The sequence below is a fragment of the Chiloscyllium plagiosum genome, unplaced genomic scaffold (genome assembly GCF_037043375.1).
Source record: "Chiloscyllium plagiosum isolate Xiang-an unplaced genomic scaffold, Cpla_swu_hap1 HiC_scaffold_42, whole genome shotgun sequence".
NCBI lineage: Eukaryota > Metazoa > Chordata > Chondrichthyes > Orectolobiformes > Hemiscylliidae > Chiloscyllium > Chiloscyllium plagiosum.
The window spans coordinates 105,512,858-105,538,322 of NW_028270180.1; the positions used below are offsets into that span (position 1 = coordinate 105,512,858).

The following is a 25,465-nucleotide window of genomic DNA, read 5'->3' on the forward strand; positions in this document are numbered from 1 at the left end:
CTACACTACAGAAACAAGCCACAGCCGCCCGTGCGGCGGCTCCGTGGCGTGCAGCACTGAAAGCTGAATCCGTTTCACCTTTCTGTTTCCAATAGCTCGTTGTTGTCCAGCGTAATTGACATCTTGAAAACGTAAAAAAAAAGACACGTTAAATTGATGACAAAATATAGACAAAGATGTCGTCGATGTTTGTACCGTAGGGCGAGGTGGAATAGGCTGGGACGACTTTCCTTGCAGCGTAACAGCTGCGACATGACCTTATGGAAGGGTGGTAAACTGAGTATTTACGTGTTTTACCCAAGTTGGTGTGAGTTGAAAACTCGACAGCATAGCTTTAAGGTGAGTGTGCTGAAAGTGACAAAGGACCTGAGGCACATTTCTCACAAAGAAGGTTGTGCGTGTTTGGAATGATCACCAGAGGAAGTGGAGAAGGCTATTACACTCAGAAAATTGCAAAGGTAATCGGTTGAGTTTCTTGATAGGAAGCGTTTAGAGGGATTGCGGCCAAATGCTGGGGAACGCGACTTGTTTAATTTTGGCTATGTGGTGAGCATGGATGAGGTCCACCGAAGTATCTTTTTCCACGGTGTACCCCAATAACGTCGTGTTGCTTCCACCGGCTTTAAAGGATTACTTTTTAGCGGAGCTTGCCATCGCAGTCTGTGGCACAATCATTTAGTCTGTTCGACTGCTCACGGGAAAGGTAGTATTGTGAAACACTGCAGAAACGAACGCCTTCCTTAGTTTAGCTCCGACTGACCATATTCTGTGAAATTTTCCCAGATCCTCAGCTGAGGATTTTTGCTGCTGAAAGTTACCTCAGAAACCCTGTTAAATCGAAATGTATTGAGCGAATCGCAAAACAGAAATCATTTAACACGGAACACAAACAAAACTGGCATACCTCATGCATTTTCAGACACAGAGATGCATGAATGCTAAATGTGATACAGTCTGAGGGCATGAGTCATAAAGTAATCTCACAACTAACAACAGGGCATTTCCAAACGACTCTTTCAAACATACTGCAGCCTTAGTGCACCACCGCTTTCCAGACAATGCTGAAATGAGAGAAAGAAAGAACATAATAAGAATTGGCCGTAAAAAGTGAATTTCACCAATCACAGTCTCGATTAGATTACCTTTCCCTTCCGATGTTCCCAAGTCGGAAATGAAGGAAGTGGGAGAAATTCAATAAGGTATGACATCGAAATTCATTGGAACGATTTTCCCATTAGCTAGAAACCCAATAACAACGAGTAGAGTCACCGTAGGACTTCGTTTCACAACAGCGATGAAATAACAGTCTCCATTCGGTTCCAGTAAAAGCTCAACTTGCCTGGGACGGCAGAACTGTTTGGGATTTTCCGCGCGGGAGGCGAACACGATCATGACAGTAGAGACATTTTGAAATACTTGGCAGTATCCCACACCACAGTTAATTCCCTGGGAAGCAAACCCATTTTACTTTTGTTTTCAACATCAATATACAGTGGGCACCGAAACAGCATTTTAACAAGCTGCAGCGTTGGAGTGGATCAGCAGAAATGGCACTGGTGGGATTCGAACCCACGCCCCTTTCGAGACTGGAACCTGGATCCAGCGCCTTAGACCGCTCGGCCAAACTACAAGCCGGCCGCGCCGCCTCATTTTCTTGTATTTCAAATTGTGCTCCTGCATAACAACAGATGCAAAGTCACATGAAATGGGGTTCCATGATTCCTCTCGGACTCGCACAGCTGCTGGGATGTGCCCGGCTACAATGTCAATTTCGCAGCAGATATTGATAGCCCATCAATCCAGACAAAAATCAATGGTAAGCTGAGTCTATCTTCTCAGACTCTTTTCAGCTACAAATGTATCTGTCAGTGCGTGAGAATATGGGTTCGCTTATGATTTGGTAAAATAACCATGAGCTGCTTGACATTACGGGAATTTCCATTCTTGCTTTGCTAAATGATTTCACCCATTGCTCGAAACAGGACGACTTTCACGTTTACACGGAATACGAAACACACCGGACTACAGTGAAAATGCACAAACCTGAGCAAGCCGTGTTCCACATCATACCGTGCAGCATAGTTTCAGTCACTGTGTCTGTTTTTTTTTTTCAGAATAAGAGTCCCAAAGAATGTTCTCCACCCAAAAACCGGAGGTAGCATTACAATCCGAGAACGACAGATCACATTGTGAGAATGCTCTGACCTCGGAGCCAGTTCGAGATGCCACTTTCCTTGCCTTTTACCTTAACCGTGCAATTTGCTGCTGAGATGTTCACTCCTGGACATGAGCCACATGGATACCAACTGAGTTGGAAACCTGTGTGGGAATCGAGGAGAAGCGACTCAATAAATTTTGCTAAATTCGGTGGTGCTTTTTAGAAATGCAGTTTCTGTTCACCTCAATCTAAAAGCCAGTTTCTGAACATAGTGACAGAAGTCAAAAGGTAATTACCTCACCCCACCCCCACTCCGGAAGAGGCGCTAACTGCCCTTGAGTGCTTTTTGTTCTCGATGTGAAGAGCTTTCACGCCTGAGTCACCTTCACGTCTCTGGTTGCTGAGTGAATCACAAAGAAGGAATTTCACCAGAGCTGCAACTGCCTCACTTCTCCACTCGCCCTCCCCGTTTACATTTTCCTGCTCGTCAGTGATTTGAAGAAAACCAAATGGAAGCGATGTCATTCTATAGCCTCTCTGTCGATTCCTCCGTTTCAGTTCCAACATGACTTAGATCTCGGGGCGGACCTTAATACTAGAGACGCTATGAATGCGCAAGTCGAAAGGTTCCTCTGAGAGTGTAATTTCTTTAATTGCTATTGTTGATTGAATGAGCCACTAACGTGCGAATTGCTCCAGAACATCTGATTCAAGACATCTGGTGCCAATTCTCGCACGTTGAATAACGATTGACAGCTTCCAAATGAGGTCTTTCTGAGACTACCTTGGGGTACATTTGACAGACAGACAAGTTCAGGAATTCGTGGTGCGCTGTGACACCAGAGCATCTGCATCTTTCCTGTCTGTGAACCGAGCCGCCTGCACAAGGAATGCAAATGCGGTACTGCTTTTCGTGGAAGGATCAGAAGGCGGTAAATACACTCTCAAACAGAGTGGCATGTAATCAGAACCAGGTTGGAGAAAAAGTTAACAACGCTTTGCACTGTAATTAAATGGAATTGCATAACATTTCACTACGAGAGCAGATTTGTTCAAGCAAATTCGAAGGCAGGTTTGCAGATGTGAAAGCATGCAAGAAAGCTCAGCTCTTGTCCATGTAAAAGGCTGCAGTTGAAGAACAAAGCAGTTTCTGCCCAGTTTCGAACTGGGGACCTTCCGCGTGTGAGGCGAACGTGATGACCACTACACTACAGAAACAAGCCACAGCCGGCCGTGCGGCGGCTCCGTGGCGTGCAGCACTGAAAGCTGAATCCGTTTCACCTTTCTGTTTCCAATAGCTCGTTGTTGTCCAGCGTAATTGACATCTTGAAAACGTAAAAAAAAAGACACGTTAAATTGATGACAAAATATAGACAAAGATGTCGTCGATGTTTGTACCGTAGGGCGAGGTGGAATAGGCTGGGACGACTTTCCTTGCAGCGTAACAGCTGCGACATGACCTTATGGAAGGGTGGTAAACTGAGTATTTACGTGTTTTACCCAAGTTGGTGTGAGTTGAAAACTCGACAGCATAGCTTTAAGGTGAGTGTGCTGAAAGTGACAAAGGACCTGAGGCACATTTCTCACAAAGAAGGTTGTGCGTGTTTGGAATGATCACCAGAGGAAGTGGAGAAGGCTATTACACTCAGAAAATTGCAAAGGTAATCGGTTGAGTTTCTTGATAGGAAGCGTTTAGAGGGATTGCGGCCAAATGCTGGGGAACGCGACTTGTTTAATTTTGGCTATGTGGTGAGCATGGACGAGGTCCACCGAAGTATCTTTTTCCACGGTGTACCCCAATAACGTCGTGTTGCTTCCACCGGCTTTACAGGATTACTTTTTAGCGGAGCTTGCCATCGCAGTCTGTGGCACAATCATTTAGTCTGTTCGACTGCTCACGGGAAATGTAGTATTGTGAAACACTGCAGAAACGAACGCCTTCCTTAGTTTAGCTCCGACTGACCATATTCTGTGAAATTTTCCCAGATCCTCAGCTGAGGATTTTTGCTGCTGAAAGTTACCTCAGAAACCCTGTTAAATCGAAATGTATTGAGCGAATCGCAAAACAGAAAGCATTTAACACGGAACACAAACAAAACTGGCATACCTCATGCATTTTCAGACACAGAGATGCATGAATGCTAAATGTGATACAGTCTGAGGGCATGAGTCATAAAGTAATCTCACAACTAACAACAGGGCATTTCCAAACGACTCTTTCAAACATACTGCAGCCTTAGTGCACCACCGCTTTCCAGACAATGCTGAAATGAGAGAAAGAAAGAACATAATAAGAATTGGCCGTAAAAAGTGAATTTCACCAATCACAGTCTCGATTAGATTACCTTTCCCTTCCGATGTTCCCAAGTCGGAAATGAAGGAAGTGGGAGAAATTCAATAAGGTATGACATCGAAATTCATTGGAACGATTTTCCCATTAGCTAGAAACCCAATAACAACGAGTAGAGTCACCGTAGGACTTCGTTTCACAACAGCGATGAAATAACAGTCTCCATTCGGTTCCAGTAAAAGCTCAACTCGCCTGGGACGGCAGAAATGTTTGGGATTTTCCGCGCGGGAGGCGAACACGATCATGACAGTAGAGACATTTTGAAATACTTGGCAGTATCCCACACCACAGTTAATTCCCTGGGAAGCAAACCCATTTTACTTTTGTTTTCAACATCAATATACAGTGGGCACCGAAACAGCATTTTAACAAGCTGCAGCGTTGGAGTGGATCAGCAGAAATGGCACTGGTGGGATTCGAACCCACGCCCCTTTCGAGACTGGAACCTGGATCCAGCGCCTTAGACCGCTCGGCCAAACTACAAGCCGGCCGCGCCGCCTCATTTTCTTGTATTTCAAATTGTGCTCTTGCATAACAACAGATGCAAAGTCACATGAAATGGGGTTCCATGATTCCTCTCGGACTCGCACAGCTGCTGGGATGTGCCCGGCTACAATGTCAATTTCGCAGCAGATATTGATAGCCCATCAATCCAGACAAAAATCAATGGTAAGCTGAGTCTATCTTCTCAGACTCTTTTCAGCTACAAATGTATCTGTCAGTGCGTGAGAATATGGGTTCGCTTATGATTTGGTAAAATAACCATGAGCTGCTTGACATTACGGGAATTTCCATTCTTGCTTTGCTAAATGATTTCACCCATTGCTCGAAACAGGACGACTTTCACGTTTACACGGAATACGAAACACACCGGACTACAGTGAAAATGCACAAACCTGAGCAGGCCGTGTTCCACATCATACCGTGCAGCATAGTTTCAGTCACTGTGTCTGTTTTTTTTTCAGAATAAGAGTCCCAAAGAATGTTCTCCACCCTAAAACCGGAGGTAGCATTACAATCCGAGAACGACAGATCACATTGTGAGAATGCTCTGACCTCGGAGCCAGTTCGAGATGCCACTTTCCTTGCCTTTTACCTTAACCGTGCAATTTGCTGCTGAGATGTTCACTCCTGGACATGAGCCACATGGATACCAACTGAGTTGGAAACCTGTGTGGGAATCGAGGAGAAGCGACTCAATAAATTTTGCTAAATTCAGTGGTGCTTTTTAGAAATGCAGTTTCTGTTCACCTCAATCTAAAAGCCAGTTTCTGAACATAGTGACAGAAGTCAAAAGGTAATTACCTCACCCCACCCCCACTCCGGAAGAGGCGCTAACTGCCCTTGAGTGCTTTTTGTTCTCGATGTGAAGAGCTTTCACGCCTGAGTCACCTTCACGTCTCTGGTTGCTGAGTGAATCACAAAGAAGGAATTTCACCAGAGCTGCAACTGCCTCACTTCTCCACTCGCCCTCCCCGTTTACATTTTCCTGCTCGTCAGTGATTTGAAGAAAACCAAATGGAAGCGATGTCATTCTATAGCCTCTCTGTCGATTCCTCCGTTTCAGTTCCAACATGACTTAGATCTCGGGGCGGACCTTAATACTAGAGACGCTATGAATGCGCAAGTCGAAAGGTTCCTCTGAGAGTGTAATTTCTTTAATTGCTATTGTTGATTGAATGAGCCACTAACGTGCGAATTGCTCCAGAACATCTGATTCAAGACATCTGGTGCCAATTCTCGCACGTTGAATAACGATTGACAGCTTCCAAATGAGGTCTTTCTGAGACTACCTTGGGGTACATTTGACAGACAGACAAGTTCAGGAATTCGTGGTGCGCTGTGACACCAGAGCATCTGCATCTTTCTTGTCTGTGAACCGAGCCGCCTGCACAAGGAATGCAAATGCGGTACTGCTTTTCGTGGAAGGATCAGAAGGCGGTAAATACACTCTCAAACAGAGTGGCATGTAATCAGAACCAGGTTGGAGAAAAAGTTAACAACGCTTTGCACTGTAATTAAATGGAATTGCATAACATTTCACTACGAGAGCAGATTTGTTCAAGCAAATTCGAAGGCAGGTTTGCAGATGTGAAAGCATGCAAGAAAGCTCAGCTCTTGTCCATGTAAAAGGCTGCAGTTGAAGAACAAAGCAGTTTCTGCCCAGTTTCGAACTGGGGACCTTCCGCGTGTGAGGCGAACGTGATGACCACTACACTACAGAAACAAGCCACAACCGGCCGTCCGGCGGCTCCGTGGCGTGCAGCACTGAAAGCTGAATCCGTTTCACCTTTCTGTTTCCAATAGCTCGTTGTTGTCCAGCGTAATTGACATCTTGAAAACGTAAAAAAAAAGACACGTTAAATTGATGACAAAATATAGACAAAGATGTCGTCGATGTTTGTACCGTAGGGCGAGGTGGAATAGGCTGGGACGACTTTCCTTGCAGCGTAACAGCTGCGACATGACCTTATGGAAGGGTGGTAAACTGAGTATTTACGTGTTTTACCCAAGTTGGTGTGAGTTGAAAACTCGACAGCATAGCTTTAAGGTGAGTGTGCTGAAAGTGACAAAGGACCTGAGGCACATTTCTCACAAAGAAGGTTGTGCGTGTTTGGAATGATCACCAGAGGAAGTGGAGAAGGCTATTACACTCAGAAAATTGCAAAGGTAATCGGTTGAGTTTCTTGATAGGAAGCGTTTAGAGGGATTGCGGCCAAATGCTGGGGAACGCGACTTGTTTAATTTTGGCTATGTGGTGAGCATGGACGAGGTCCACCGAAGTATCTTTTTCCACGGTGTACCCCAATAACGTCGTGTTGCTTCCACCGGCTTAAAAGGATTACTTTTTAGCGGAGCTTGCCATCGCAGTCTGTGGCACAATCATTTAGTCTGTTCGACTGCTCACGGGAAAGGTAGTATTGTGAAACACTGCAGAAACGAACGCCTTCCTTAGTTTAGCTCCGACTGACCATATTCTGTGAAATTTTCCCAGATCCTCAGCTGAGGATTTTTGCTGCTGAAAGTTACCTCAGAAACCCTGTTAAATCGAAATGTATTGAGCGAATCGCAAAACAGAAAGCATTTAACACGGAACACAAACAAAACTGGCATACCTCATGCATTTTCAGACACAGAGATGCATGAATGCTAAATGTGATACAGTCTGAGGGCATGAGTCATAAAGTAATCTCACAACTAACAACAGGGCATTTCCAAACGACTCTTTCAAACATACTGCAGCCTTAGTGCACCACCGCTTTCCAGACAATGCTGAAATGAGAGAAAGAAAGAACATAATAAGAATTGGCCGTAAAAAGTGAATTGCACCAATCACAGTCTCGATTAGATTACCTTTCCCTTCCGATGTTCCCAAGTCGGAAATGAAGGAAGTGGGAGAAATTCAATAAGGTATGACATCGAAATTCATTGGAACGATTTTCCCATTAGCTCGAAACCCAATAACAACGAGTAGAGTCACCGTAGGACTTCGTTTCACAATGAAATAACAGTCTCCATTCGGTTCCAGTAAAAGCTCAACTTGCCTGGGACGGCAGAAATGTTTGGGATTTTCCGCGCGGGAGGCGAACACGATCATGACAGTAGAGACATTTTGAAATACTTGGCAGTATCCCACACCACAGTTAATTCCCTGGGAAGCAAACCCATTTTACTTTTGTTTTCAACATCAATATACAGTGGGCACCGAAACAGCATTTTAACAAGCTGCAGCGTTGGAGTGGATCAGCAGAAATGGCACTGGTGGGATTCGAACACACGCCCCTTTCGAGACTGGAACCTGGATCCAGCGCCTTAGACCGCTCGGCCAAACTACAAGCCGGCCGCGCCGCCTCATTTTCTTGTATTTCAAATTGTGCTCCTGCATAACAACAGATGCAAAGTCACATGAAATGGGGTTCCATGATTCCTCTCGGACTCGCACAGCTGCTGGGATGTGCCCGGCTACAATGTCAATTTCGCAGCAGATATTGATAGCCCATCAATCCAGACAAAAATCAATGGTAAGCTGAGTCTATCTTCTCAGACTCTTTTCAGCTACAAATGTATCTGTCAGTGCGTGAGAATATGGGTTCGCTTATGATTTGGTAAAATAACCATGAGCTGCTTGACATTACGGGAATTTCCATTCTTGCTTTGCTAAATGATTTCACCCATTGCTCGAAACAGGACGACTTTCACGTTTACACGGAATACGAAACACACCGGACTACAGTGAAAATGCACAAACCTGAGCAGGCCGTGTTCCACATCATACCGTGCAGCATAGTTTCAGTCACTGTGTCTGTTTTTTTTTTCAGAATAAGAGTCCCAAAGAATGTTCTCCACCCTAAAACCGGAGGTAGCATTACAATCCGAGAACGACAGATCACATTGTGAGAATGCTCTGACCTCGGAGCCAGTTCGAGATGCCACTTTCCTTGCCTTTTACCTTAACCGTGCAATTTGCTGCTGAGATGTTCACTCCTGGACATGAGCCACATGGATACCAACTGAGTTGGAAACCTGTGTGGGAATCGAGGAGAAGCGACTCAATAAATTTTGCTAAATTCGGTGGTGCTTTTTAGAAATGCAGTTTCTGTTCACCTCAATCTAAAAGCCAGTTTCTGAACATAGTGACAGAAGTCAAAAGGTAATTACCTCACCCCACCCCCACTCCGGAAGAGGCGCTAACTGCCCTTGAGTGCTTTTTGTTCTCGATGTGAAGAGCTTTCACGCCTGAGTCACCTTCACGTCTCTGGTTGCTGAGTGAATCACAAAGAAGGAATTTCACCAGAGCTGCAACTGCCTCACTTCTCCACTCGCCCTCCCCGTTTACATTTTCCTGCTCGTCAGTGATTTGAAGAAAACCAAATGGAAGCGATGTCATTCTATAGCCTCTCTGTCGATTCCTCCGTTTCAGTTCCAACATGACTTAGATCTCGGGGCGGACCTTAATACTAGAGACGCTATGAATGCGCAAGTCGAAAGGTTCCTCTGAGAGTGTAATTTCTTTAATTGCTATTGTTGATTGAATGAGCCACTAACGTGCGAATTGCTCCAGAACATCTGATTCAAGACATCTGGTGCCAATTCTCGCACGTTGAATAACGATTGACAGCTTCCAAATGAGGTCTTTCTGAGACTACCTTGGGGTACATTTGACAGACAGACAAGTTCAGGAATTCGTGGTGCGCTGTGACACCAGAGCATCTGCATCTTTCCTGTCTGTGAACCGAGCCGCCTGCACAAGGAATGCAAATGCGGTACTGCTTTTCGTGGAAGGATCAGAAGGCGGTAAATACACTCTCAAACAGAGTGGCATGTAATCAGAACCAGGTTGGAGAAAAAGTTAACAACGCTTTGCACTGTAATTAAATGGAATTGCATAACATTTCACTACGAGAGCAGATTTGTTCAAGCAAATTCGAAGGCAGGTTTGCAGATGTGAAAGCATGCAAGAAAGCTCAGCTCTTGTCCATGTAAAAGGCTGCAGTTGAAGAACAAAGCAGTTTCTGCCCAGTTTCGAACTGGGGACTTTTCGCGTGTGAGGCGAACGTGATGACCACTACACTACAGAAACAAGCCACAGCCGGCCGTCCAGCGGCTCCGTGGCGTGCAGCACTGAAAGCTGAATCCGTTTCACCTTTCTGTTTCCAATAGCTCGTTGTTGTCCAGCGTAATTGACATCTTGAAAACGTAAAAAAAAAGACACGTTAAATTGATGACAAAATATAGACAAAGATGTCGTCGATGTTTGTACCGTAGGGCGAGGTGGAATAGGCTGGGACGACTTTCCTTGCAGCGTAACAGCTGCGACATGACCTTATGGAAGGGTGGTAAACTGAGTATTTACGTGTTTTACCCAAGTTGGTGTGAGTTGAAAACTCGACAGCATAGCTTTAAGGTGAGTGTGCTGAAAGTGACAAAGGACCTGAGGCACATTTCTCACAAAGAAGGTTGTGCGTGTTTGGAATGATCACCAGAGGAAGTGGAGAAGGCTATTACACTCAGAAAATTGCAAAGGTAATCGGTTGAGTTTCTTGATAGGAAGCGTTTAGAGGGATTGCGGCCAAATGCTGGGGAACGCGACTTGTTTAATTTTGGCTATGTGGTGAGCATGGACGAGGTCCACCGAAGTATCTTTTTCCACGGTGTACCCCAATAACGTCGTGTTGCTTCCACCGGCTTTAAAGGATTACTTTTTAGCGGAGCTTGCCATCGCAGTCTGTGGCACAATCATTTAGTCTGTTCGACTGCTCACGGGAAAGGTAGTATTGTGAAACACTGCAGAAACGAACGCCTTCCTTAGTTTAGCTCCGACTGACCATATTCTGTGAAATTTTCCCAGATCCTCAGCTGAGGATTTTTGCTGCTGAAAGTTACCTCAGAAACCCTGTTAAATCGAAATGTATTGAGCGAATCGCAAAACAGAAATCATTTAACACGGAACACAAACAAAACTGGCATACCTCATGCATTTTCAGACACAGAGATGCATGAATGCTAAATGTGATACAGTCTGAGGGCATGAGTCATAAAGTAATCTCACAACTAACAACAGGGCATTTCCAAACGACTCTTTCAAACATACTGCAGCCTTAGTGCACCACCGCTTTCCAGACAATGCTGAAATGAGAGAAAGAAAGAACATAATAAGAATTGGCCGTAAAAAGTGAATTTCACCAATCACAGTCTCGATTAGATTACCTTTCCCTTCCGATGTTCCCAAGTCGGAAATGAAGGAAGTGGGAGAAATTCAATAAGGTATGACATCGAAATTCATTGGAACGATTTTCCCATTAGCTAGAAACCCAATAACAACGGGTAGAGTCACCGTAGGACTTCGTTTCACAACAGCGATGAAATAACAGTCTCCATTCGGTTCCAGTAAAAGCTCAACTTGCCTGGGACGGCAGAACTGTTTGGGATTTTCCGCGCGGGAGGCGAACACGATCATGACAGTAGAGACATTTTGAAATACTTGGCAGTATCCCACACCACAGTTAATTCCCTGGGAAGCAAACCCATTTTACTTTTGTTTTCAACATCAATATACAGTGGGCACCGAAACAGCATTTTAACAAGCTGCAGCGTTGGAGTGGATCAGCAGAAATGGCACTGGTGGGATTCGAACCCACGCCCCTTTCGAGACTGGAACCTGGATCCAGCGCCTTAGACCGCTCGGCCAAACTACAAGCCGGCCGCGCCGCCTCATTTTCTTGTATTTCAAATTGTGCTCCTGCATAACAACAGATGCAAAGTCACATGAAATGGGGTTCCATGATTCCTCTCGGACTCGCACAGCTGCTGGGATGTGCCCGGCTACAATGTCAATTTCGCAGCAGATATTGATAGCCCATCAATCCAGACAAAAATCAATGGTAAGCTGAGTCTATCTTCTCAGACTCTTTTCAGCTACAAATGTATCTGTCAGTGCGTGAGAATATGGGTTCGCTTATGATTTGGTAAAATAACCATGAGCTGCTTGACATTACGGGAATTTCCATTCTTGCTTTGCTAAATGATTTCACCCATTGCTCGAAACAGGACGACTTTCACGTTTACACGGAATACGAAACACACCGGACTACAGTGAAAATGCACAAACCTGAGCAAGCCGTGTTCCACATCATACCGTGCAGCATAGTTTCAGTCACTGTGTCTGTTTTTTTTTTTTCAGAATAAGAGTCCCAAAGAATGTTCTCCACCCAAAAACCGGAGGTAGCATTACAATCCGAGAACGACAGATCACATTGTGAGAATGCTCTGACCTCGGAGCCAGTTCGAGATGCCACTTTCCTTGCCTTTTACCTTAACCGTGCAATTTGCTGCTGAGATGTTCACTCCTGGACATGAGCCACATGGATACCAACTGAGTTGGAAACCTGTGTGGGAATCGAGGAGAAGCGACTCAATAAATTTTGCTAAATTCGGTGGTGCTTTTTAGAAATGCAGTTTCTGTTCACCTCAATCTAAAAGCCAGTTTCTGAACATAGTGACAGAAGTCAAAAGGTAATTACCTCACCCCACCCCCACTCCGGAAGAGGCGCTAACTGCCCTTGAGTGCTTTTTGTTCTCGATGTGAAGAGCTTTCACGCCTGAGTCACCTTCACGTCTCTGGTTGCTGAGTGAATCACAAAGAAGGAATTTCACCAGAGCTGCAACTGCCTCACTTCTCCACTCGCCCTCCCCGTTTACATTTTCCTGCTCGTCAGTGATTTGAAGAAAACCAAATGGAAGCGATGTCATTCTATAGCCTCTCTGTCGATTCCTCCGTTTCAGTTCCAACATGACTTAGATCTCGGGGCGGACCTTAATACTAGAGACGCTATGAATGCGCAAGTCGAAAGGTTCCTCTGAGAGTGTAATTTCTTTAATTGCTATTGTTGATTGAATGAGCCACTAACGTGCGAATTGCTCCAGAACATCTGATTCAAGACATCTGGTGCCAATTCTCGCACGTTGAATAACGATTGACAGCTTCCAAATGAGGTCTTTCTGAGACTACCTTGGGGTACATTTGACAGACAGACAAGTTCAGGAATTCGTGGTGCGCTGTGACACCAGAGCATCTGCATCTTTCCTGTCTGTGAACCGAGCCGCCTGCACAAGGAATGCAAATGCGGTACTGCTTTTCGTGGAAGGATCAGAAGGCGGTAAATACACTCTCAAACAGAGTGGCATGTAATCAGAACCAGGTTGGAGAAAAAGTTAACAACGCTTTGCACTGTAATTAAATGGAATTGCATAACATTTCACTACGAGAGCAGATTTGTTCAAGCAAATTCGAAGGCAGGTTTGCAGATGTGAAAGCATGCAAGAAAGCTCAGCTCTTGTCCATGTAAAAGGCTGCAGTTGAAGAACAAAGCAGTTTCTGCCCAGTTTCGAACTGGGGACTTTTCGCGTGTGAGGCGAACGTGATGACCACTACACTACAGAAACAAGCCACAGCCGGCCGTGCGGCGGCTCCGTGGCGTGCAGCACTGAAAGCTGAATCCGTTTCACCTTTCTGTTTCCAATAGCTCGTTGTTGTCCAGCGTAATTGACATCTTGAAAACGTAAAAAAAAAGACACGTTAAATTGATGACAAAATATAGACAAAGATGTCGTCGATGTTTGTACCGTAGGGCGAGGTGGAATAGGCTGGGACGACTTTCCTTGCAGCGTAACAGCTGCGACATGACCTTATGGAAGGGTGGTAAACTGAGTATTTACGTGTTTTACCCAAGTTGGTGTGAGTTGAAAACTCGACAGCATAGCTTTAAGGTGAGTGTGCTGAAAGTGACAAAGGACCTGAGGCACATTTCTCACAAAGAAGGTTGTGCGTGTTTGGAATGATCACCAGAGGAAGTGGAGAAGGCTATTACACTCAGAAAATTGCAAAGGTAATCGGTTGAGTTTCTTGATAGGAAGCGTTTAGAGGGATTGCGGCCAAATGCTGGGGAACGCGACTTGTTTAATTTTGGCTATGTGGTGAGCATGGACGAGGTCCACCGAAGTATCTTTTTCCACGGTGTACCCCAATAACGTCGTGTTGCTTCCACCGGCTTTAAAGGATTACTTTTTAGCGGAGCTTGCCATCGCAGTCTGTGGCACAATCATTTAGTCTGTTCGACTGCTCACGGGAAAGGTAGTATTGTGAAACACTGCAGAAACGAACGCCTTCCTTAGTTTAGCTCCGACTGACCATATTCTGTGAAATTTTCCCAGATCCTCAGCTGAGGATTTTTGCTGCTGAAAGTTACCTCAGAAACCCTGTTAAATCGAAATGTATTGAGCGAATCGCAAAACAGAAAGCATTTAACACGGAACACAAACAAAACTGGCATACCTCATGCATTTTCAGACACAGAGATGCATGAATGCTAAATGTGATACAGTCTGAGGGCATGAGTCATAAAGTAATCTCACAACTAACAACAGGGCATTTCCAAACGACTCTTTCAAACATACTGCAGCCTTAGTGCACCACCGCTTTCCAGACAATGCTGAAATGAGAGAAAGAAAGAACATAATAAGAATTGGCCGTAAAAAGTGAATTTCACCAATCACAGTCTCGATTAGATTACCTTTCCCTTCCGATGTTCCCAAGTCGGAAATGAAGGAAGTGGGAGAAATTCAATAAGGTATGACATCGAAATTCATTGGAACGATTTTCCCATTAGCTAGAAACCCAATAACAACGAGTAGAGTCACCGTAGGACTTCGTTTCACAACAGCGATGAAATAACAGTCTCCATTCGGTTCCAGTAAAAGCTCAACTTGCCTGGGACGGCAGAACTGTTTGGGATTTTCCGCGCGGGAGGCGAACACGATCATGACAGTAGAGACATTTTGAAATACTTGGCAGTATCCCACACCACAGTTAATTCCCTGGGAAGCAAACCCATTTTACTTTTGTTTTCAACATCAATATACAGTGGGCACCGAAACAGCATTTTAACAAGCTGCAGCGTTGGAGTGGATCAGCAGAAATGGCACTGGTGGGATTCGAACCCACGCCCCTTTCGAGACTGGAACCTGGATCCAGCGCCTTAGACCGCTCGGCCAAACTACAAGCCGGCCGCACCGCCTCATTTTCTTGTATTTCAAATTGTGCTCCTGCATAACAACAGATGCAAAGTCACATGAAATGGGGTTCCATGATTCCTCTCGGACTCGCACAGCTGCTGGGATGTGCCCGGCTACAATGTCAATTTCGCAGCAGATATTGATAGCCCATCAATCCAGACAAAAATCAATGGTAAGCTGAGTCTATCTTCTCAGACTCTTTTCAGCTACAAATGTATCTGTCAGTGCGTGAGAATATGGGTTCGCTTATGATTTGGTAAAATAACCATGAGCTGCTTGACATTACGGGAATTTCCATTCTTGCTTTGCTAAATGATTTCACCCATTGCTCGAAACAGGACGACTTTCACGTTTACACGGAATACGAAACACACCGGACTACAGTGAACATGCACAAACCTGAGCAGGCCGTGTTCCACATCATACCGTGCAGCATAGTTTCAGTCACTGTGTCTGTTTTTTTTTTTCAGAATAAGAGTCCCAAAGAATGTTCTCCACCCTAAAACCGGAGGTAGCATTACAATCCGAGAACGACAGATCACATTGTGAGAATGCTCTGACCTCGGAGCCAGTTCGAGATGCCACTTTCCTTGCCTTTTACCTTAACCGTGCAATTTGCTGCTGAGATGTTCACTCCTGGACATGAGCCACATGGATACCAACTGAGTTGGAAACCTGTGTGGGAATCGAGGAGAAGCGACTCAATAAATTTTGCTAAATTCGGTGGTGCTTTTTAGAAATGCAGTTTCTGTTCACCTCAATCTAAAAGCCAGGTTCTGAACATAGTGACAGAAGTCAAAAGGTAATTACCTCACCCCACCCCCACTCCGGAAGAGGCGCGAACTGCCCTTGAGTGCTTTTTGTTCTCGATGTGAAGAGCTTTCACGCCTGCGTCACCTTCACGTCTCTGGTTGCTGAGTGAATCACAAAGAAGGAATTTCACCAGAGCTGCAACTGCCTCACTTCTCCACTCGCTCTCCCCGTTTACATTTTCCTGCTCGTCAGTGATTTGAAGAAAACCAAATGGAAGCGATGTCATTCTATAGCCTCTCTGTCGATTCCTCCGTTTCAGTTCCAACATGACTTTGATCTCGGGGCGGACCTTAATACTAGAGACGCTATGAATGCGCAAGTCGAAAGGTTCCTCTGAGAGTGTAATTTCTTTAATTGCTATTGTTGATTGAATGAGCCACTAACGTGCGAATTGCTCCAGAACATCTGATTCAAGACATCTGGTGCCAATTCTCGCACGTTGAATAACGATTGACAGCTTCCAAATGAGGTCTTTCTGAGACTACCTTGGGGTACATTTGACAGACAGACAAGTTCAGGAATTCGTGGTGCGCTGTGACACCAGAGCATCTGCATCTTTCCTGTCTGTGAACCGAGCCGCCTGCACATGGAATGCAAATGCGGTACTGCTTTTCGTGGAAGGATCAGAAGGCGGTAAATACACTCTCAAAGAGAGTGGCATGTAATCAGAACCAGGTTGGAGAAAAAGTTAACAACGCTTTGCACTGTAATTAAATGGAATTGCATAACATTTCACTACGAGAGCAGATTTGTTCAAGCAAATTCGAAGGCAGGTTTGCAGATGTGAAAGCATGCAAGAAAGCTCAGCTTTTGTCCATGTAAAAGGCTGCAGTTGAAGAACAAAGCAGTTTCTGCCCAGTTTCGAACTGGGGACCTTTCGCGTGTGAGGCGAACGTGATGACCACTACACTACAGAAACAAGCCACAGCCGGCCGTCCGGCGGCTCCGTGGCGTGCAGCACTGAAAGCTGAATCCGTTTCACCTTTCTGTTTCCAATAGCTCGTTGTTGTCCAGCGTAATTGACATCTTGAAAACGTAAAAAAAAAGACACGTTAAATTGATGACAAAATATAGACAAAGATGTCGTCGATGTTTGTACCGTAGGGCGAGGTGGAATAGGCTGGGACGACTTTCCTTGCAGCGTAACAGCTGCGACATGACCTTATGGAAGGGTGGTAAACTGAGTATTTACGTGTTTTACCCAAGTTGGTGTGAGTTGAAAACTCGACAGCATAGCTTTAAGGTGAGTGTGCTGAAAGTGACAAAGGACCTGAGGCACATTTCTCACAAAGAAGGTTGTGCGTGTTTGGAATGATCACCAGAGGAAGTGGAGAAGGCTATTACACTCAGAAAATTGCAAAGGTAATCGGTTGAGTTTCTTGATAGGAAGCGTTTAGAGGGATTGCGGCCAAATGCTGGGGAACGCGACTTGTTTAATTTTGGCTATGTGGTGAGCATGGACGAGGTCCACCGAAGTATCTTTTTCCACGGTGTACCCCAATAACGTCGTGTTGCTTCCATCGGCTTTAAAGGATTACTTTTTAGCGGAGCTTGCCATCGCAGTCTGTGGCACAATCATTTAGTCTGTTCGACTGCTCACGGGAAAGGTAGTATTGTGAAACACTGCAGAAACGAACGCCTTCCTTAGTTTAGCTCCGACTGACCATATTCTGTGAAATTTTCCCAGATCCTCAGCTGAGGATTTTTGCTGCTGAAAGTTACCTCAGAAACCCTGTTAAATCGAAATGTATTGAGCGAATCGCAAAACAGAAAGCATTTAACACGGAACACAAACAAAACTGGCATACCTCATGCATTTTCAGACACAGAGATGCATGAATGCTAAATGTGATACAGTCTGAGGGCATGAGTCATAAAGTAATCTCACAACTAACAACAGGGCATTTCCAAACGACTCTTTCAAACATACTGCAGCCTTAGTGCACCACCGCTTTCCAGACAATGCTGAAATGAGAGAAAGAAAGAACATAATAAGAATTGGCCGTAAAAAGTGAATTTCACCAATCACAGTCTCGATTAGATTACCTTTCCCTTCCGATGTTCCCAAGTCGGAAATGAAGGAAGTGGGAGAAATTCAATAAGGTATGACATCGAAATTCATTGGAACGATTTTCCCATTAGCTAGAAACCCAATAACAACGAGTAGAGTCACCGTAGGACTTCGTTTCACAACAGCGATGAAATAACAGTCTCCATTCGGTTCCAGTAAAAGCTCAACTTGCCTGGGACGGCAGAACTGTTTGGGATTTTCCGCGCGGGAGGCGAACACGATCATGACAGTAGAGACATTTTGAAATACTTGGCAGTATCCCACACCACAGTTAATTCCCTGGGAAGCAAACCCATTTTACTTTTGTTTTCAACATCAATATACAGTGGGCACCGAAACAGCATTTTAACAAGCTGCAGCGTTGGAGTGGATCAGCAGAAATGGCACTGGTGGGATTCGAACCCACGCCCCTTTCGAGACTGGAACCTGGATCCAGCGCCTCAGACCGCTCGGCCAAACTACAAGCCGGCCGCGCCGCCTCATTTTCTTGTATTTCAAATTGTGCTCCTGCATAACAACAGATGCAAAGTCACATGAAATGGGGTTCCATGATTCCTCTCGGACTCGCACAGCTGCTGGGATGTGCCCGGCTACAATGTCAATTTCGCAGCAGATATTGATAGCCCATCAATCCAGACAAAAATCAATGGTAAGCTGAGTCTATCTTCTCAGACTCTTTTCAGCTACAAATGTATCTGTCAGTGCGTGAGAATATGGGTTCGCTTATGATTTGGTAAAATAACCATGAGCTGCTTGACATTACGGGAATTTCCATTCTTGCTTTGCTAAATGATTTCACCCATTGCTCGAAACAGGACGACTTTCACGTTTACACGGAATACGAAACACACCGGACTACAGTGAAAATGCACAAACCTGAGCAGGCCGTGTTCCACATCATACCGTGCAGCATAGTTTCAGTCACTGTGTCTGTTTTTTTTTTTCAGAATAAGAGTCCCAAAGAATGTTCTCCACCCTAAAACCGGAGGTAGCATTACAATCCGAGAACGACAGATCACATTGTGAGAATGCTCTGACCTCGGAGCCAGTTCGAGATGCCACTTTCCTTGCCTTTTACCTTAACCGTGCAATTTGCTGCTGAGATGTACACTCCTGGACATGAGCCACATGGATACCAACTGAGTTGGAAACCTGTGTGGGAATCGAGGAGAAGCGACTCAATAAATTTTGCTAAATTCGGTGGTGCTTTTTAGAAATGCAGTTTCTGTTCACCTCAATCTAAAAGCCAGTTTCTGAACATAGTGACAGAAGTCAAAAGGTAATTACCTCACCCCACCCCCACTCCGGAAGAGGCTCCCTTGAGTGCTTTTTGTTCTCGATGTGAAGAGCTTTCACGCCTGCGTCACCTTCACGTCTCTGGTTGCTGAGTGAATCACAAAGAAGGAATTTCACCAGAGCTGCAACTGCCTCACTTCTCCACTCGCTCTCCCCGTTTACATTTTCCTGCTCGTCAGTGATTTGAAGAAAACCAAATGGAAGCGATGTCATTCTATAGCCTCTCTGTCGATTCCTCCGTTTCAGTTCCAACATGACTTTGATCTCGGGGCGGACCTTAATACTAGAGACGCTATGAATGCGCAAGTCGAAAGGTTCCTCTGAGAGTGTAATTTCTTTAATTGCTATTGTTGATTGAATGAGCCACTAACGTGCGAATTGCTCCAGAACATCTGATTCAAGACATCTGGTGCCAATTCTCGCACGTTGAATAACGATTGACAGCTTCCAAATGAGGTCTTTCTGAGACTACCTTGGGGTACATTTGACAGACAGACAAGTTCAGGAATTCGTGGTGCGCTGTGACACCAGAGCATCTGCATCTTTCCTGTCTGTGAACCGAGCCGCCTGCACATGGAATGCAAATGCGGTACTGCTTTTCGTGGAAGGATCAGAAGGCGGTAAATACACTCTCAAAGAGAGTGGCATGTAATCAGAACCAGGTTGGAGAAAAAGTTAACAACGCTTTGCACTGTAATTAAATGGAATTGCATAACATTTCACTACGAGAGCAGATTTGTTCAAGCAAATTCGAAGGCAGGTTTGCAGATGTGAAAGCATGCAAGAAAGCTCAGCTTTTGTCCATGTAAAAGGCTGCAGTTGAAGAACAAAGCAGTTTCTGCCCAGTTTCGAACTGGGGACCTTTCGCGTGTGAGGCGAACGTGATGACCACTACACTACAGAAACAAGCCACAGCCGGCCGTCCGGCGGCTCCGTGGCGTGCAGCACTGAAAGCTGAATCCGTTTCACCTTTCTGTTTCCAATAGCTCGTTGTTGTCCAGCGTAATTGACATCTTGAAAACGTAAAAAAAAAGACACGTTAAATTGATGACAAAATATAGACAAAGATGTCGTCGATGTTTGTACCGTAGGGCGAGGTGGAATAGGCTGGGACGACTTTCCTTGCAGCGTAACAGCTGCGACATGACCTTATGGAAGGGTGGTAAACTGAGTATTTACGTGTTTTACCCAAGTTGGTGTGAGTTGAAAACTCGACAGCATAGCTTTAAGGTGAGTGTGCTGAAAGTGACAAAGGACCTGAGGCACATTTCTCACAAAGAAGGTTGTGCGTGTTTGGAATGATCACCAGAGGAAGTGGAGAAGGCTATTACACTCAGAAAATTGCAAAGGTAATCGGTTGAGTTTCTTGATAGGAAGCGTTTAGAGGGATTGCGGCCAAATGCTGGGGAACGCGACTTGTTTAATTTTGGCTATGTGGTGAGCATGGACGAGGTCCACCGAAGTATCTTTTTCCACGGTGTACCCCAATAACGTCGTGTTGCTTCCATCGGCTTTAAAGGATTACTTTTTAGCGGAGCTTGCCATCGCAGTCTGTGGCACAATCATTTAGTCTGTTCGACTGCTCACGGGAAAGGTAGTATTGTGAAACACTGCAGAAACGAACGCCTTCCTTAGTTTAGCTCCGACTGACCATATTCTGTGAAATTTTCCCAGATCCTCAGCTGAGGATTTTTGCTGCTGAAAGTTACCTCAGAAACCCTGTTAAATCGAAATGTATTGAGCGAATCGCAAAACAGAAATCATTTAACACGGAACACAAACAAAACTGGCATACCTCATGCATTTTCAGACACAGAGATGCATGAATGCTAAATGTGATAAAGTCTGAGGGCATGAGTCATAAAGTAATCTCACAACTAACAACAGGGCATTTCCAAACGACTCTTTCAAACATACTGCAGCCTTAGTGCACCACCGCTTTCCAGACAATGCTGAAATGAGAGAAAGAAAGAACATAATAAGAATTGGCCGTAAAAAGTGAATTTCACCAATCACAGTCTCGATTAGATTACCTTTCCCTTCCGATGTTCCCAAGTCGGAAATGAAGGAAGTGGGAGAAATTCAATAAGGTATGACATCGAAATTCATTGGAACGATTTTCCCATTAGCTAGAAACCCAATAACAACGAGTAGAGTCACCGTAGGACTTCGTTTCACAACAGCGATGAAATAACAGTCTCCATTCGGTTCCAGTAAAAGCTCAACTTGCCTGGGACGGCAGAACTGTTTGGGATTTTCCGCGCGGGAGGCGAACACGATCATGACAGTAGAGACATTTTGAAATACTTGGCAGTATCCCACACCACAGTTAATTCCCTGGGAAGCAAACCCATTTTACTTTTGTTTTCAACATCAATATACAGTGGGCACCGAAACAGCATTTTAACAAGCTGCAGCGTTGGAGTGGATCAGCAGAAATGGCACTGGTGGGATTCGAACCCACGCCCCTTTCGAGACTGGAACCTGGATCCAGCGCCTCAGACCGCTCGGCCAAACTACAAGCCGGCCGCCTCATTTTCTTGTATTTCAAATTGTGCTCCTGCATAACAACAGATGCAAAGTCACATGAAATGGGGTTCCATGATTCCTCTCGGACTCGCACAGCTGCTGGGATGTGCCCGGCTACAATGTCAATTTCGCAGCAGATATTGATAGCCCATCAATCCAGACAAAAATCAATGTTAAGCTGAGTCTATCTTCTCAGACTCTTTTCAGCTACAAATGTATCTGTCAGTGCGTGAGAATATGGGTTCGCTTATGATTTGGTAAAATAACCATGAGCTGCTTGACATTACGGGAATTTCCATTCTTGCTTTGCTAAATGATTTCACCCATTGCTCGAAACAGGACGACTTTCACGTTTACACGGAATACGAAACACACCGGACTACAGTGAAAATGCACAAACCTGAGCAGGCCGTGTTCCACATCATACCGTGCAGCATAGTTTCAGTCACTGTGTCTGTTTTTTTTTTTCAGAATAAGAGTCCCAAAGAATGTTCTCCACCCTAAAACCGGAGGTAGCATTACAATCCGAGAACGACAGATCACATTGTGAGAATGCTCTGACCTCGGAGCCAGTTCGAGATGCCACTTTCCTTGCCTTTTACCTTAACCGTGCAATTTGCTGCTGAGATGTTCACTCCTGGACATGAGCCACATGGATACCAACTGAGTTGGAAACCTGTGTGGGAATCGAGGAGAAGCGACTCAATAAATTTTGCTAAATTCGGTGGTGCTTTTTAGAAATGCAGTTTCTGTTCACCTCAATCTAAAAGCCAGTTTCTGAACATAGTGACAGAAGTCAAAAGGTAATTACCTCACCCCACCCCCACTCCGGAAGAGGCTCCCTTGAGTGCTTTTTGTTCTCGATGTGAAGAGCTTTCACGCCTGCGTCACCTTCACGTCTCTGGTTGCTGAGTGAATCACAAAGAAGGAATTTCACCAGAGCTGCAACTGCCTCACTTCTCCACTCGCCCTCCCCGTTTACATTTTCCTGCTCGTCAGTGATTTGAAGAAAACCAAATGGAAGCGATGTCATTCTATAGCCTCTCTGTCGATTCCTCCGTTTCAGTTCCAACATGACTTTGATCTCGGGGCGGACCTTAATACTAGAGACGCTATGAATGCGCAAGTCGAAAGGTTCCTCTGAGAGTGTAATTTCTTTAATTGCTATTGTTGATTGAAAGAGCCACTAACGTGCGAATTGCTCCAGAACATCTGATTCAAGACATCTGGTGCCAATTCTCGCACGTTGAATAACGATTGACAGCTTCCAAATGAGGTCTTTCTGAGACTACCTTGGGGTACATTTGACAGACAGACAAGTTAAGGAATTCGTGGTGCGCTGTGACACCAGAGCATCTGCATCTTTCCTGTCTGTGAACCGAGCCGCCTGCACAAGGAATGCAAATGCGGTACTGCTTTTCGTGGAAGGATCAGAAGGCGGTAAATACACTCTTAAACAGAGTGGCATGTAATCAGAACCAGGTTGGAGAAAAAGTTAACAACGCTTTGCACTGTAATTAAATGGAATTGCATAACATTTCACTACGAGAGCAGATTTGTTCAAGCAAATTCGAAGGCAGGTTTGCAGATGTGAAAGCATGCAAGAAAGCTCAGCTCTTGTCCAGGTAAAAGGCTGCAGTTGAAGAACAAAGCAGTTTCTGCCCAGTTTCGAACTGGGGACCTTTCGCGTGTGAGGCGAACGTGATGACCACTACACTACAGAAACAAGCCACAGCCGGCCGTGCGGCGGCTCCGTGGCGTGCAGCACGGAAAGCTGAATCCGTTTCACCTTTCTGTTTCCAATAGCTCGTTGTTGTCCAGCGTAATTGACATCTTGAAAACGTAAAAAAAAAGACACGTTAAATTGATGACAAAATATAGACAAAGATGTCGTCGATGTTTGTACCGTAGGGCGAGGTGGAATAGGCTGGGACGACTTTCCTTGCAGCGTAACAGCTGCGACATGACCTTATGGAAGGGTGGTAAACTGAGTATTTAGGTGTTTTACCCAAGTTGGTGTGAGTTGAAAACTCGACAGCATAGCTTTAAGGTGAGTGTGCTGAAAGTGACAAAGGACCTGAGGCACATTTCTCACAAAGAAGGTTGTGCGTGTTTGGAATGATCACCAGAGGAAGTGGAGAAGGCTATTACACTCAGAAAATTGCAAAGGTAATCGGTTGAGTTTCTTGATAGGAAGCGTTTAGAGGGATTGCGGCCAAATGCTGGGGAACGCGACTTGTTTAATTTTGGCTATGTGGTGAGCATGGACGAGGTCCACCGAAGTATCTTTTTCCACGGTGTACCCCAATAACGTCGTGTTGCTTCCACCGGCTTAAAAGGATTACTTTTTAGCGGAGCTTGCCATCGCAGTCTGTGGCACAATCATTTAGTCTGTTCGACTGCTCACGGGAAAGGTAGTATTGTGAAACACTGCAGAAACGAACGCCTTCCTTAGTTTAGCTCCGACTGACCATATTCTGTGAAATTTTCCCAGATCCTCAGCTGAGGATTTTTGCTGCTGAAAGTTACCTCAGAAACCCTGTTAAATCGAAATGTATTGAGCGAATCGCAAAACAGAAAGCATTTAACACGGAACACAAACAAAACTGGCATACCTCATGCATTTTCAGACACAGAGATGCATGAATGCTAAATGTGATACAGTCTGAGGGCATGAGTCATAAAGTAATCTCACAACTAACAACAGGGCATTTCCAAACGACTCTTTCAAACATACTGCAGCCTTAGTGCACCACCGCTTTCCAGACAATGCTGAAATGAGAGAAAGAAAGAACATAATAAGAATTGGCCGTAAAAAGTGAATTTCACCAATCACAGTCTCGATTAGATTACCTTTCCCTTCCGATGTCCCCAAGTCGGAAATGAAGGAAGTGGGAGAAATTCAATAAGGTATGACATCGAAATTCATTGGAACGATTTTCCCATTAGCTAGAAACCCAATAACAACGAGTAGAGTCACCGTAGGACTTCGTTTCACAACAGCGATGAAATAACAGTCTCCATTCGGTTCCAGTAAAAGCTCAACTTGCCTGGGACGGCAGAACTGTTTGGGATTTTCCGCGCGGGAGGCGAACACGATCATGACAGTAGAGACATTTTGAAATACTTGGCAGTATCCCACACCACAGTTAATTCCCTGGGAAGCAAACCCATTTTACTTTTGTTTTCAACATCAATATACAGTGGGCACCGAAACAGCATTTTAACAAGCTGCAGCGTTGGAGTGGATCAGCAGAAATGGCACTGGTGGGATTCGAACCCACGCCCCTTTCGAGACTGGAACCTGGATCCAGCGCCTTAGACCGCTCGGCCAAACTACAAGCCGGCCGCGCCGCCTCATTTTCTTGTATTTCCAATTGTGCTCCTGCATAACAACAGATGCAAAGTCACATGAAATGGGGTTCCATGATTCCTCTCGGACTCGCACAGCTGCTGGGATGTGCCCGGCTACAATGTCAATTTCGCAGCAGATATTGATAGCCCATCAATCCAGACAAAAATCAATGGTAAGCTGAGTCTATCTTCTCAGACTCTTTTCAGCTACAAATGTATCTGTCAGTGCGTGAGAATATGGGTTCGCTTATGATTTGGTAAAATAACCATGAGCTGCTTGACATTACGGGAATTTCCATTCTTGCTTTGCTAAATGATTTCA

General features: G+C 45.0%; 3 non-coding genes across 3 annotated transcripts; all 3 read right to left on the reverse strand.

The window, feature by feature from the left end:
- Positions 1–16,739: 16,739 nt before the first annotated feature.
- On the reverse strand, positions 16,740–16,812 carry trnav-cac (transfer RNA valine (anticodon CAC)). Its single transcript has one exon. It is a non-coding gene; the product is annotated as a tRNA-Val (tRNA).
- A 3,281-nt stretch (positions 16,813–20,093) lies between these two features.
- trnav-cac (transfer RNA valine (anticodon CAC)) lies at positions 20,094–20,166 on the reverse strand. The gene has a single exon. It is a non-coding gene; the product is annotated as a tRNA-Val (tRNA).
- A 3,276-nt stretch (positions 20,167–23,442) lies between these two features.
- trnav-cac (transfer RNA valine (anticodon CAC)) lies at positions 23,443–23,515 on the reverse strand. The gene has a single exon. It is a non-coding gene; the product is annotated as a tRNA-Val (tRNA).
- Positions 23,516–25,465: the final 1,950 nt, after the last annotated feature.